At 41.6% G+C, this 10,708-nt stretch overlaps 1 long non-coding RNA gene across 1 annotated transcript; it reads right to left on the reverse strand.

Moving 5' to 3' along the window:
* Positions 1-8,368: 8,368 nt before the first annotated feature.
* LOC126404049 (uncharacterized) lies at positions 8,369-9,445 on the reverse strand. The gene is made up of 3 exons (XR_007571397.1): positions 9,386-9,445; positions 8,651-8,701; positions 8,369-8,546 (listed from the first exon to the last, which is right to left on the reverse strand). It is a non-coding gene; the product is annotated as an uncharacterized LOC126404049 (long non-coding RNA).
* Positions 9,446-10,708: the final 1,263 nt, after the last annotated feature.

Below are 10,708 nucleotides of genomic sequence, written 5' to 3' on the forward strand. Positions count from 1 at the left end.
TAGTTGTGATGTTATGACGTGCTGAGTACGGCCCTGCCAGCATGTTGTTTTTTGTTTTTTTATCATGAACATTGTCCCTTGCTCATGAGCTATTTTTGCAGCATTTAACTGCACTTCCCTCCAGGGCTTTTCTCCTTTAAATGCGCTCCCTCTTTTCTCATTCTTCACTCCACGACTGAACATTGTGTTGATGTGTATGATGACAGGCAGTGATCACACCATCAGGTTATAGTAGGCAGTGGGGGCTGATAGTCTACAGTTCTGCGTGACTATAGCTGCTGTTGATTTCACTTTGATTAACCAGGCCTGGTCACTTGCCCTCTAGTGTACGGTACATGTAAATGTTCATGTGAGACACCAAAACATTGCCCAATAGCACCAACAGTAGCCAAAAACTCTACACAGCACCTGCCAGTCACTAAAATGAGGACTTGTGACTTGACTTGCACATGAAAGCTCTGAGAATGTACTTACTTAAGACCTGACTGCCTTGATTTAAGACTTGAAAGCAAAAACTTGATCTGGTCTCAGGTTTTGAAGTGGTAAAATATAGTAGAAACAGCATGAGGCAGGTCTTGCATAGCCACACGCCTTAAATATTTGATTATTAGGTCTCAGATAAAGTTCTTTTAAAGCAGACTAGAAATGACATGTTGAAATGCTGAGTCATTTCTATGGTCAGCATTCAAAGACACAAAATATATGTGACTTGACAGTGACTTGTGGTTAAGTACTCGACAGCTCAAATGCAGATTGATCATGTTTTTCAGGTGCACTTTGTAGCTTCTTCTTTGGCATCACAAACCACGTGTAAACCTTTTCCTGTAGACCTGTGGCAGGCTGAAACAACCATACTCAATTGTTCATAACAGTGCAGTGCTTTGCAGTGGTAAATTGGAGTGCTTACAGGAAAGACTGCAACTGTGGTTTAATGGAAAACACTGACTAATAGACAACAGGCACAATGTGACTGGATGTCTGACAGTCCACAGCTCTCAGCTTTTTCTATCACAACTCTGATGTCCAAAACACAACTTTAAAGACCAACCTGCAAGAAACCTCTGCTCTGACAACACTAAACAACACTAAACTCAAAACCTAAGCTCTGTCTGCCAGCCAGATTGAGACCTATAATATATAATATGTATCTAAAACTGTCAAGTGAGTGCTGATGGGAGGCAGAACGTGGCTTATGCAAGGCCAGGGAACAAAGTTTTCTACCATAAAGATCTGGTAAAACCAGAAAGGGACATAGCAAAGATAATACAGATGTCCTGGCAAAGGTTAGTGCCTGAAGCCAGGCTGTTCTCATGCACTGTTTGTACGTTTTCCTACGGAAAGTAATCCACCAGAGTTCATACATATCCCACATAATGATGAGCCAGTAATTTGTGCAAAACCCACATATTTTGGGAGGCTGTGATCACGTGACAGATGGGGGTAAAGAAGGAAGTGGTCCCAAGAGGTCCAATTAGGAGGCTGGTTGGGGTGGTGGATGGGTCACAGAACACAGGACTTTCCCCCTAGAGGTTTCCTAGGAGATGGGTATTCGGAACTGTGCAAACTTTGAGTCATTTTAAGTAGGGGTGGGGGAAAAAACTATACAGCATAATATCGCAATATTTTTGTGGCAATATTGTATTGTTACACAAAGCACAAGTATCACATTTTTTATTTTAGAAATTATAAATATGACAAGATTTGGTAGCCTACTAGGATAATATAATCAAGTGCTACTTCAGTTCACTGTGTACATGTTACTGAAACAAAAATGAGATGAACAGACTGAAAACTTTATTTAATTAAATAACACAGAGGCTTAGTTTTCCTTAGGGGACATCATTGGTAGCTGGAAAAAAAGGCAATAACTTACAATGTATAGCAATACATTTTATCCTAATACTCTGCATATCATAACACCTTTAAAATTGCAATAATAGGTGTATCCATGATAAATGTATCTTGATAATATTGAATCGTGGGGCCTCTGGTGATTCCCATCCCTAATTTTAAGTTATGTCCTCCCCATGTGTCTTTACCTAAACCTAACCACAGTAAATGTACTTGCCTAAACCTAACCTCTGTAACTTTATGTTAATTGGGTAACTTTACGTTAAATACATAATGTCATTTGTGGGGCGCTAATTCATAGGATATGATGTGAACTGTTGTGTGTGCATTTTCATAGGATATCATATGAACCACTGCATAAGGATATGCTGCTGAAGCTTGCTGATGAAGAAGAACTGAGTCTGCAACATTTATGTTGGCTATGCTACGCAGTATATCCATGAGTTAACTTCAGTAGGCTCCAGCTACAAGCCAGTGTTTTTCATGCTACTGGAGCCACTATCCATCCCAGTTACTAGTAGTACAGTAAGCAAACAGGCTGCCAGTTTAGTATTTCTGAACCATAAACCAAACAGAATGTGAGGTTGCCCATTAGGCCTGGATATTGTTTGAAAAAATATGATACCAGTACTAAACACTAGTACCCTTAAAGTGATTCTGATACCAGTAGAGTTCCTCATTTGATACCCAATATGTGAATGGAGTGGCGTATAGTATAGCCATACAGACATACGTCACTGGAGGCCTCACGATACAATATTATTATGATACTTAAATCACAATACAATAATATTGTAGTTTTTCGATGTGCTGAGTATTGTGACAACATATATTGCAATATATTGTGATGTAGACCTAATACCTTTTATCAACTGCAAATTGTATCCCCAAAGAAAAACTTTGTCAACATTTGAATCCACTTCAGATTTGTGAAATTTTCTGCTATTTGGCGAGTGTTTGTCATGTTCTGATGATAAATCATAGTTTAAACAACATATAAACCGTTTTGTACGCAGATCAGCACCTTAACTATCAAAAGAGCCATTTTTTGATCAATCTAAAATAGCTGCAAAGTTAACACTGTTTCCTCTGAACTTTAGTCACATCAAATCTGTAAAGTGTACCAAAGTTGTACCAGCTAACCTTGTAGTAGCTACAATAAGCACAGGATTGTAGTATCTCCTGCCAGAACAGATAACAGGCTCCTTGTAAATATAGCAATAACATGTCCAGACGTTCTTCTGTATTTCCCAAACACAGACAAAGCTTTAACATGGTTTAACACATGGCAGCCATGATTAACTTGAACTTGCTTTGTGAATTTTTTCGTTATCATTATATAGGATTTCTGAGTATTGAAATCATCATAACTCAAACAGCAGCCTCGGGTCATTTCTCACAGACTCTCTGATGTCTGCGCAACCAGGTTTGAGAATGAGCAGTCTAAGCTGTTCATCTGGCACTCACTTTGCATTCCAGTCACTCCAGCCATGTGTAGCCTACACATTAGGACAGCAGAGTCGCCAGAGTGGTGACACAGATACCACCATACACCTGTTGTGTAGGCATCAGTGTGGAGCCGGCTGCAAACACATTCACCTTTACACAGACTGTAAAGTGTCTGAGCAGTGTTTAATGCTATGTGACAGAGGCACACTTTGGCTCTCCTATGGACTATGACTCATTCACAAGCACATTGTGACCTGCATTTTGGCAGGTTGATGAAAACGAAAGTAGATTTCATTTATATTTCAATATGCTCAGGACTATCATTTTGCAAAAATGAGATGAGAACATCTCAAAGATTTTTTATACTTAGTTTTTCATATGTTTTTCAATCAGGTTTTAGGGGAAAAAAACACAACACAGTGACCTTAATTCTGTAATAAACAATTTTGACGAATATTTAGACAACAAGCAACATTGTGGAGCCCTTTTTATTGACTTGTCTGAGGCTTTTGATACCATGGATCATGCAATACTGAAGCAAGGATTTAACAGTCTAAGACTGTTAGAACAGACTAGAAAATCATGTTTCACACAGATTTCAGCGCATACAGGCAGAAGGTATCACTTTTATCTCTCTTAGTGTATCTAGGGGCGTGCCCCAGGGATCAACCCTTAGACTACTACTATGTCAACAATAGCATTAGCCCGTCTCAATCAAAGTGTTTTTTATTTTTGCAAAAAAAATGCAAAAACATAAGCCAAAAGTGACTGTGCAAACAGGTGCACGGAAAATGATCTTCATATCCATCCCATTAGCTACTGCCGTCACTGGCTGTGTATAAACAGCAGTAACAGGATCAGCAGCCAGGGCAACTTCGTGACTTTCCAGCACTGATTTGGACTATGAAAGTGTCACATTAAGGGAAACGCCTTTCCAGCTACAGTCTGCTGTCTCTATATGGGACAAACTATCCACTAGCACTACAGAAGGCGATCAGCGACGTACGGTGTGTCAGCAGCGACAATACGTCACACCAAACTCCATTTCAAAATATATCAGGTTTCTATTTCCTCAGCAGTCAGCAAATATGCATACATGACATCGCATGACGTAGACGCTCGCACATGTCTTTCGGTGTTGTGGTAAATTCGGTGTGCACAGATTCACCAAGTGGCGCACAATTTAATGAAATCCGAAATTTTATAGCGGTCACACTGTTTTATAAAACCGACCATTGTTTATTTTCGTTGGACGTTTTGACTTTAACTGACAATTCTACATTTGCATTCTTTTTAGATCAAGCGCCGTTAAAAGTATTAAATGCACGCCGAATTAAAGAGTAGTTTCTGCTGACTCAGACTATATCTGTAATTGCGCTCTTGCGCGCATGTGTCCTTGCAGATGACCGAGTAAATATCAAACTAATACATTTTCAAATGAAGTTCGGTTTGTTGTTTTCTACACATTATTAAGAATAGAACGTTATCGGGCGTGCACGGGATGCACAGATGTCTACCTGTCGGGCTGTAGCGGGGTCCTCATTCCCAGTGGGTGAAGGTGTACCTCCTTCAAGCGATGCTGGGGTGACCGGAGAAGAAGCCATGCTCCCCCCGCGTCAATTACTCACTTACAACTGCTCCTAGTGTCACTTTGCGCGGTGTCCTCCAGCATTCAGCCCCGCTGCTGCTGCCCGCTGCTGCTGCGGTAAAGGCAATGCTTTCCTGTCCGAGCACAGTGACTCTCTGTCCGGCTACACAGTGGAGCCACTGTCCCTCCTTCGACCGTTGCTCGTATGCTTGTAGTCCGGTAGTCCGGTCTAGGCAGATGACGTTTCTCACTCACACTCTTTGATACACAAGCACAGCACACACACACACACACACACACACACACACTTTCTCTCTCTCCCTAACGCACTCTCCTTCACTGTATTCACTTTGCTTTGGAACACAAAGTGGCAGGAGAATATTCTTGTTTTGCACGACACACACGTTTTGTGTGTGTGTGTGTGTGTGTGTGTGTGTGTGTGTGTGTGTGTGTGTGTGTGTGTGTGTGTGATCTAGCCAGTGTCTTTCATTTTAGCTTATTGCAACATTTTATTGGCATGACAATAACAAATCCCATGTTGATGAGGCTGTATGTTGATTATGGATAATAACATGTTTATGATGTAATTCATTGCAAGTTAAATGTACCTAATTTGGGGCAGCAGCAAAATCCCTGCCTCCCACACACATCTCACACATTCAAACCAGTGGAATGTGTCTTGACCTTGCATGTCATCACAGCATCATCAGGCCCCTGCTTCTGTTTTTGTACGTCTACTTGTAATACTATGATACTATGTGTGTCCGTGTGTGGTTGGACTTTCAAAAGATACAAGAGCAAGGTGTTACACCTGCCTGTCATTATCCTGCTATGGTCATGGTTGTGGGCAGTGGTGTAGTGGAGGGTATACGCAGGTATAGGGGTTATACCCACCCCCTCTTTTTCCAGCCATTTACTGTATACCCACCTACCTGCCAAAAAGTCAGTGAGGTCTCCATAAAGGACAGTATAACAACTGCCATCTCTGTAACCTACACATCTACCTAGTAGTACACCCACCTTCTCAACCACCACTACGCCACTGGTTATGGGGGATGGTGGCCTGTCTTATGGGGGTTGGGGTACCAAGACGGAGAAGAAACCCCCAGCCATCTGATGTGTCACAGGGGTGGGGGGTGCAGGGATGAAGGAGACGAAGGAGGGGTATCCCTGGCTGGTTCTAGATGATTGGTTAAACTGGTTAAGGGTGGTGACATTGACTGACCCTCTAAGTGACCCCAGAACAGAAGAACAGGAGAGGGGCTTACATATACCAAAATCTGGGAGAGTGTTTGTATGGAAGGACTGGGCTGAGAAATCTGAGAGTCTTGATGCTGACTGATTCCAGTTGAATATAATTTAGCAGTCAATTAGTTAGAGGAAGAAGAAGAAGAAGTAGAAGAAGAAGAAGAAGAAGAGAAAGAAAAATATATATTTTATTAATCCCCCTGAGGGGAAATTCAATTTTTTCATTCTGTTGTCAGATATAAACAGGCCCAAAATACACACACATGCACAAACAGGACCTATACATGCAGTAAATTGAGAGATGTCAGAGCGAGGGGACTGCCCATGGACAGGTGCCATGAGCAGTTGGGAGTCCAGTGCCTTGCTCAAGACACAGTCCACACTCCATACTTGGTCCATACAGGAACCTGAGTTGGCAACCTCCGGATTCCAAGCCAGTTTCCTATGGACTGAACTACTGCTGCTCCCAAAAGTAATGGGGGCGGCAGTATTCTATCCACGTATTGTAAATAGGATAGGAAAATGTCCCAGAATTAGTGAAGACAACTATAGCAGTCATTCAGTACATTTACATGTACAGGAAAGTGGAGCTACAGTTATAGCTCGACTAGGCCATTTAATTGGACTCCTGTCCTTGTCCCAGTATTCAAGGAGGGGAGGAGAAACAATTTCTTAACCTAAGTATGTCTGACTTTGCTACCACAGGTGGTGATATGAACCCCTTGCAGCTTGTTAGTATTGGACCCTTTTCCAGTTGACCTATTATAGTTGATTGTTCACAGGTCAAACAATCAATAAACAAGTTAGCTACAGTTAGCTAGCAGCAAACTGGAACTATGGTGGACAACAGTGCTGTACATTTCGTCCGTCCAAAAATGCACAGCTCTGGATGTAGATTTCATCATGTTGTTACTGGCTTCTTCTGTTACACATTTAATGCTTTCTCGACAACTGTGGAGCACGCGCAGAGCGCCTATGCCAGTTTGGGTCCGATTGACTGGATACATGCAGGAGTAATTTGTGTGTTTGTCTGGCTTTGAGAAATTCAATTTAGTATGATTTCAGTTGGACCAACATGTTTACATGTATTTAGTCAGACTAACAAAATAAATCAATTTTCTCGAATGTAATGTAAAAGTACTGAATATGTTGGAATTAAGTTCTTGAAACCAAAGTATAGCATGTTTTTGGCTTGGCATTGTTTTCTTTAATGTACTGATAGTGAGTGTCTTTTTTTTTGAAAGTTTTGACTTTGACTCCTTTTCCACCAACATGGAACGAGTTCCGTTCTGGTTCCAACACCTAATTATGAACTGTTTAGAGCATTTTGACCAAAAATAAATTGGTTGTGGAAGTGGAAATGCAGGGTGGTTCACTAGATAGCACCAAGATTCCATGACTGGAAACAATGCAAGAACCCGAGCTAATTTGGTGGAGAAGGCGGTATTTTAGACTATGAAGTGCTTCCTTTTAGCTTATCCTCCATTGTCTACCAGCATTAGATACTTTACACAACACTGAACCGATCTTCCCTTATTCAGAAAACAGTATTACATGAAGAAATACAGCCTCCTAATTGGCACAATGGTGTGCCAACACAGAGGGCTTCTGCAAAATGCTAGGTCATCTGACAAAAAGTTAAACTTGGAGTCACAACACAATGCGAGGTCATCCTGCAAGGTGCTGTGTTGGCCATTCAAATATGAGCAAGCACACATTCCTTGTAGATTTCTTTGTAACATGAACAGCATATCCTTATTGTAATATAAGCCACTGTCCAGTGTTTTGGCATCTGACGAAACTTCAGACTCATGGACAGATCCCTTAAACTGGCCTTCCTGAATCATATTACATCATCTCACCAGTATCTACAAGAACACCCCCCCAACAATGCAACCATTTTGATCTGAACTAGTAGTAATTGTAGCCCCTTTCCGTTGGCACTATATTTTCTTAATCGTAAAACTTCCATATTCCTAAATATATGCGCAACTGTGCCACGCACTGCATTATGCTGCAGATCAGCTGTTTGGGTCAGACTTGAAGTGGTTTACAGAAGAGACAACAGAAAATAAAAAAGTGATTATGACAGTGACAATCAGGGCTGGACTGGGACAAAAAATCGGCCCGGGCATTTTGGGCTGGACTGGGACAAAAAATCGGCCCGGGCATTTTGAGCCTTGTCCGGCCCACCAGGTATTGATGAAAAGACAATGAAGCCTATGAATGAAAACAAACTTTCTTGTGACACCGCTTGTACACTGTCTTGTTGGTGTATATGTACTTGTCTAATAAATTTAAACCTACACCATCCTCCCAGTCCCATTATTCTATACAGTACTTACTTAGAGGAACCCAAAAGGCTGCTTGGTCTAGTGAACCTCCTGAACAATGAACGTATGATGGGATCCTGAAAATTGGACAGTGAGGAACAGAGGTGAGACATGATCATTGATGAATATTAAAATGAATAAATGACAGATTTAGTAATATTTTCATAGACTATGTACTCACCACATCAATAAACAGCACAGCAACACATAATACTTCCTCAAACATGGCAACCTTTAAAAAGTGAAGGGATATTTTAAATTGAATGGAAACATGCCCACAATAAAAACAAAATACAGGTAATTATTGTCCACAAGAGTTTGCTGTTACATGTCAGTAAAAAAACAATAAGATAAAAACACAACATATCTAGAATAAAGAGGATATTTATGTATAAAAGACAAATACATTTAAGTAGTTACTTTTAACTCCAAGCCACTTTTATGTTAATGAGCAGCATCACATCTCCTGGCAAATCCTAATTTGATTCAATCTAAATTATATCTGCAAGTGAAGAGGGTTTATGATGAATACTAGCCTCATCATTTGGTTTTACATGAACATTTTTGCTCTGTTGAGCTTTAGCTGTTTCAGAGTAAAGAATTACTGCATAGTGCACTTATATCAATTAATAGACATTGAAATATTTTACTACCTAACTAATAAAGACTATACTTAACTAACTAAATGAATAAAATAAAGTTACTGAAGCACTAAGATCACCATCACTAGTATAACATCATAGAAACAGCCCAGCAGTAGAGAAACCCCGTCATGCTGCTCAACAGCCAGCTAAATTGTTAAATGGCCTACTCATAACTATGCTGTGTTAAGAGTTAGCAAGCACAACGAAAATAAACTATCAACCAAGCTTGATTCATATCTGACCCAGGTAGACTGCTGTTCATCACTTCTTACCTGAAGTTCAAATTCCCCTCCAGTCGCACCGACTGTGCCGTCGTCATATAATGCGGCGGCTGCGGGTCTCCTCCTCCTGCCTCCCCTTCGCCTCATCCACCTGCTGACGGCCACCTCCGCCATCATTACCTGCTGCGGCTGCTTTGGATGCCAGTGCGGGTGCGGTCACTGATGCTGCCGCTAAAGAAGCTCCGCCATAGCCAGCAAACATCTGTGTTATTTTAACACATTTGGCAGCATCTTCCTAAAGGGCTTGTCTCTTTTTCTCTCTTATTTTTTCCGCACCTCCTTTGAGTTTCTTCTCAATTTTGTCAATCTCCCCTCTCTCTATATGATATATTGACTGGCAGCCGAGGCCCAAGTGGGAGGGGGCATTGGCCCTCGGCTGTAATTGGTCCAGCCCAGAATCAATCATGACTAATGGGCCGATCTACCAGTTTTGTGTACCAATAGGTATCATGACATGACTGGAAAAAAAAAAAAAAAAAAAAAAAAGGCCCGGCCCAAAATTACCATCGGCCCACCGGTATGCCCGATGGCCAGTCCAGCACTGGTGACAATGAAAGGCTGTTCATTGTGATGACAATGATCTTTTGCAGAGGGAGACAGACTGAAAGAGAACAACCCAGTCTCACTCCGAAGTCGTTGAATACCGGCGCTTGGGTAGTGACTTCCGGCGTCAGGGAAACACAGCAGGTCAACAATGAAAGTTAAGGCAGCGAATGTTCGAGTATGGCGGGAGTTCAGGGTTTTGGATAGATCCAGCAACCACCGACTTTCACCCGGGAGGCCAGTGTTTGCTTCCCGTATGATTCTAAAGCCAAACCTTGTTCTTTTCTCCTAAATCCAACCACGTGTGTTTGTTGCCTAAACCCAGCCACGTGTGTGTGTTTGCTAAACGTTACTGTCAATTTTGCTAAGGGAAAAACAACTCAATTCGCGTTGTTGTACTGACTACTGGTGCTTTATTTTGAAAGAGACTGTATGCAAATTCTACATTTCCTGTGAAAACAGAGCTAACAGGTAACAGGCTGAAGTTGACATGGCATGCCAGAGCATCAACAACCGAGGCACACAGGGTACTTTGCACGTCTTATCTCACCATGGAGAGTCCATGACCAAACATCGATATGTGTAGAGGTCAGAGTGAGAATATGTTAAAGCAGCTGTGCGGAACTTTTCGTTTTCGTTGATTATAGCGCCCCTTTGGTCGAAGCGGTATGACACCCACAGCCTGGTGTCGTAAAATTCCGACTGCAGCCGGCAATTACCGCATGCATTTGTTTTGGAGAGCGAGAGGATTAACTAACGTCAGGTCAGTCC

This window comes from Epinephelus moara, chromosome 17 (assembly GCF_006386435.1).
Source record: "Epinephelus moara isolate mb chromosome 17, YSFRI_EMoa_1.0, whole genome shotgun sequence".
NCBI lineage: Eukaryota > Metazoa > Chordata > Actinopteri > Perciformes > Serranidae > Epinephelus > Epinephelus moara.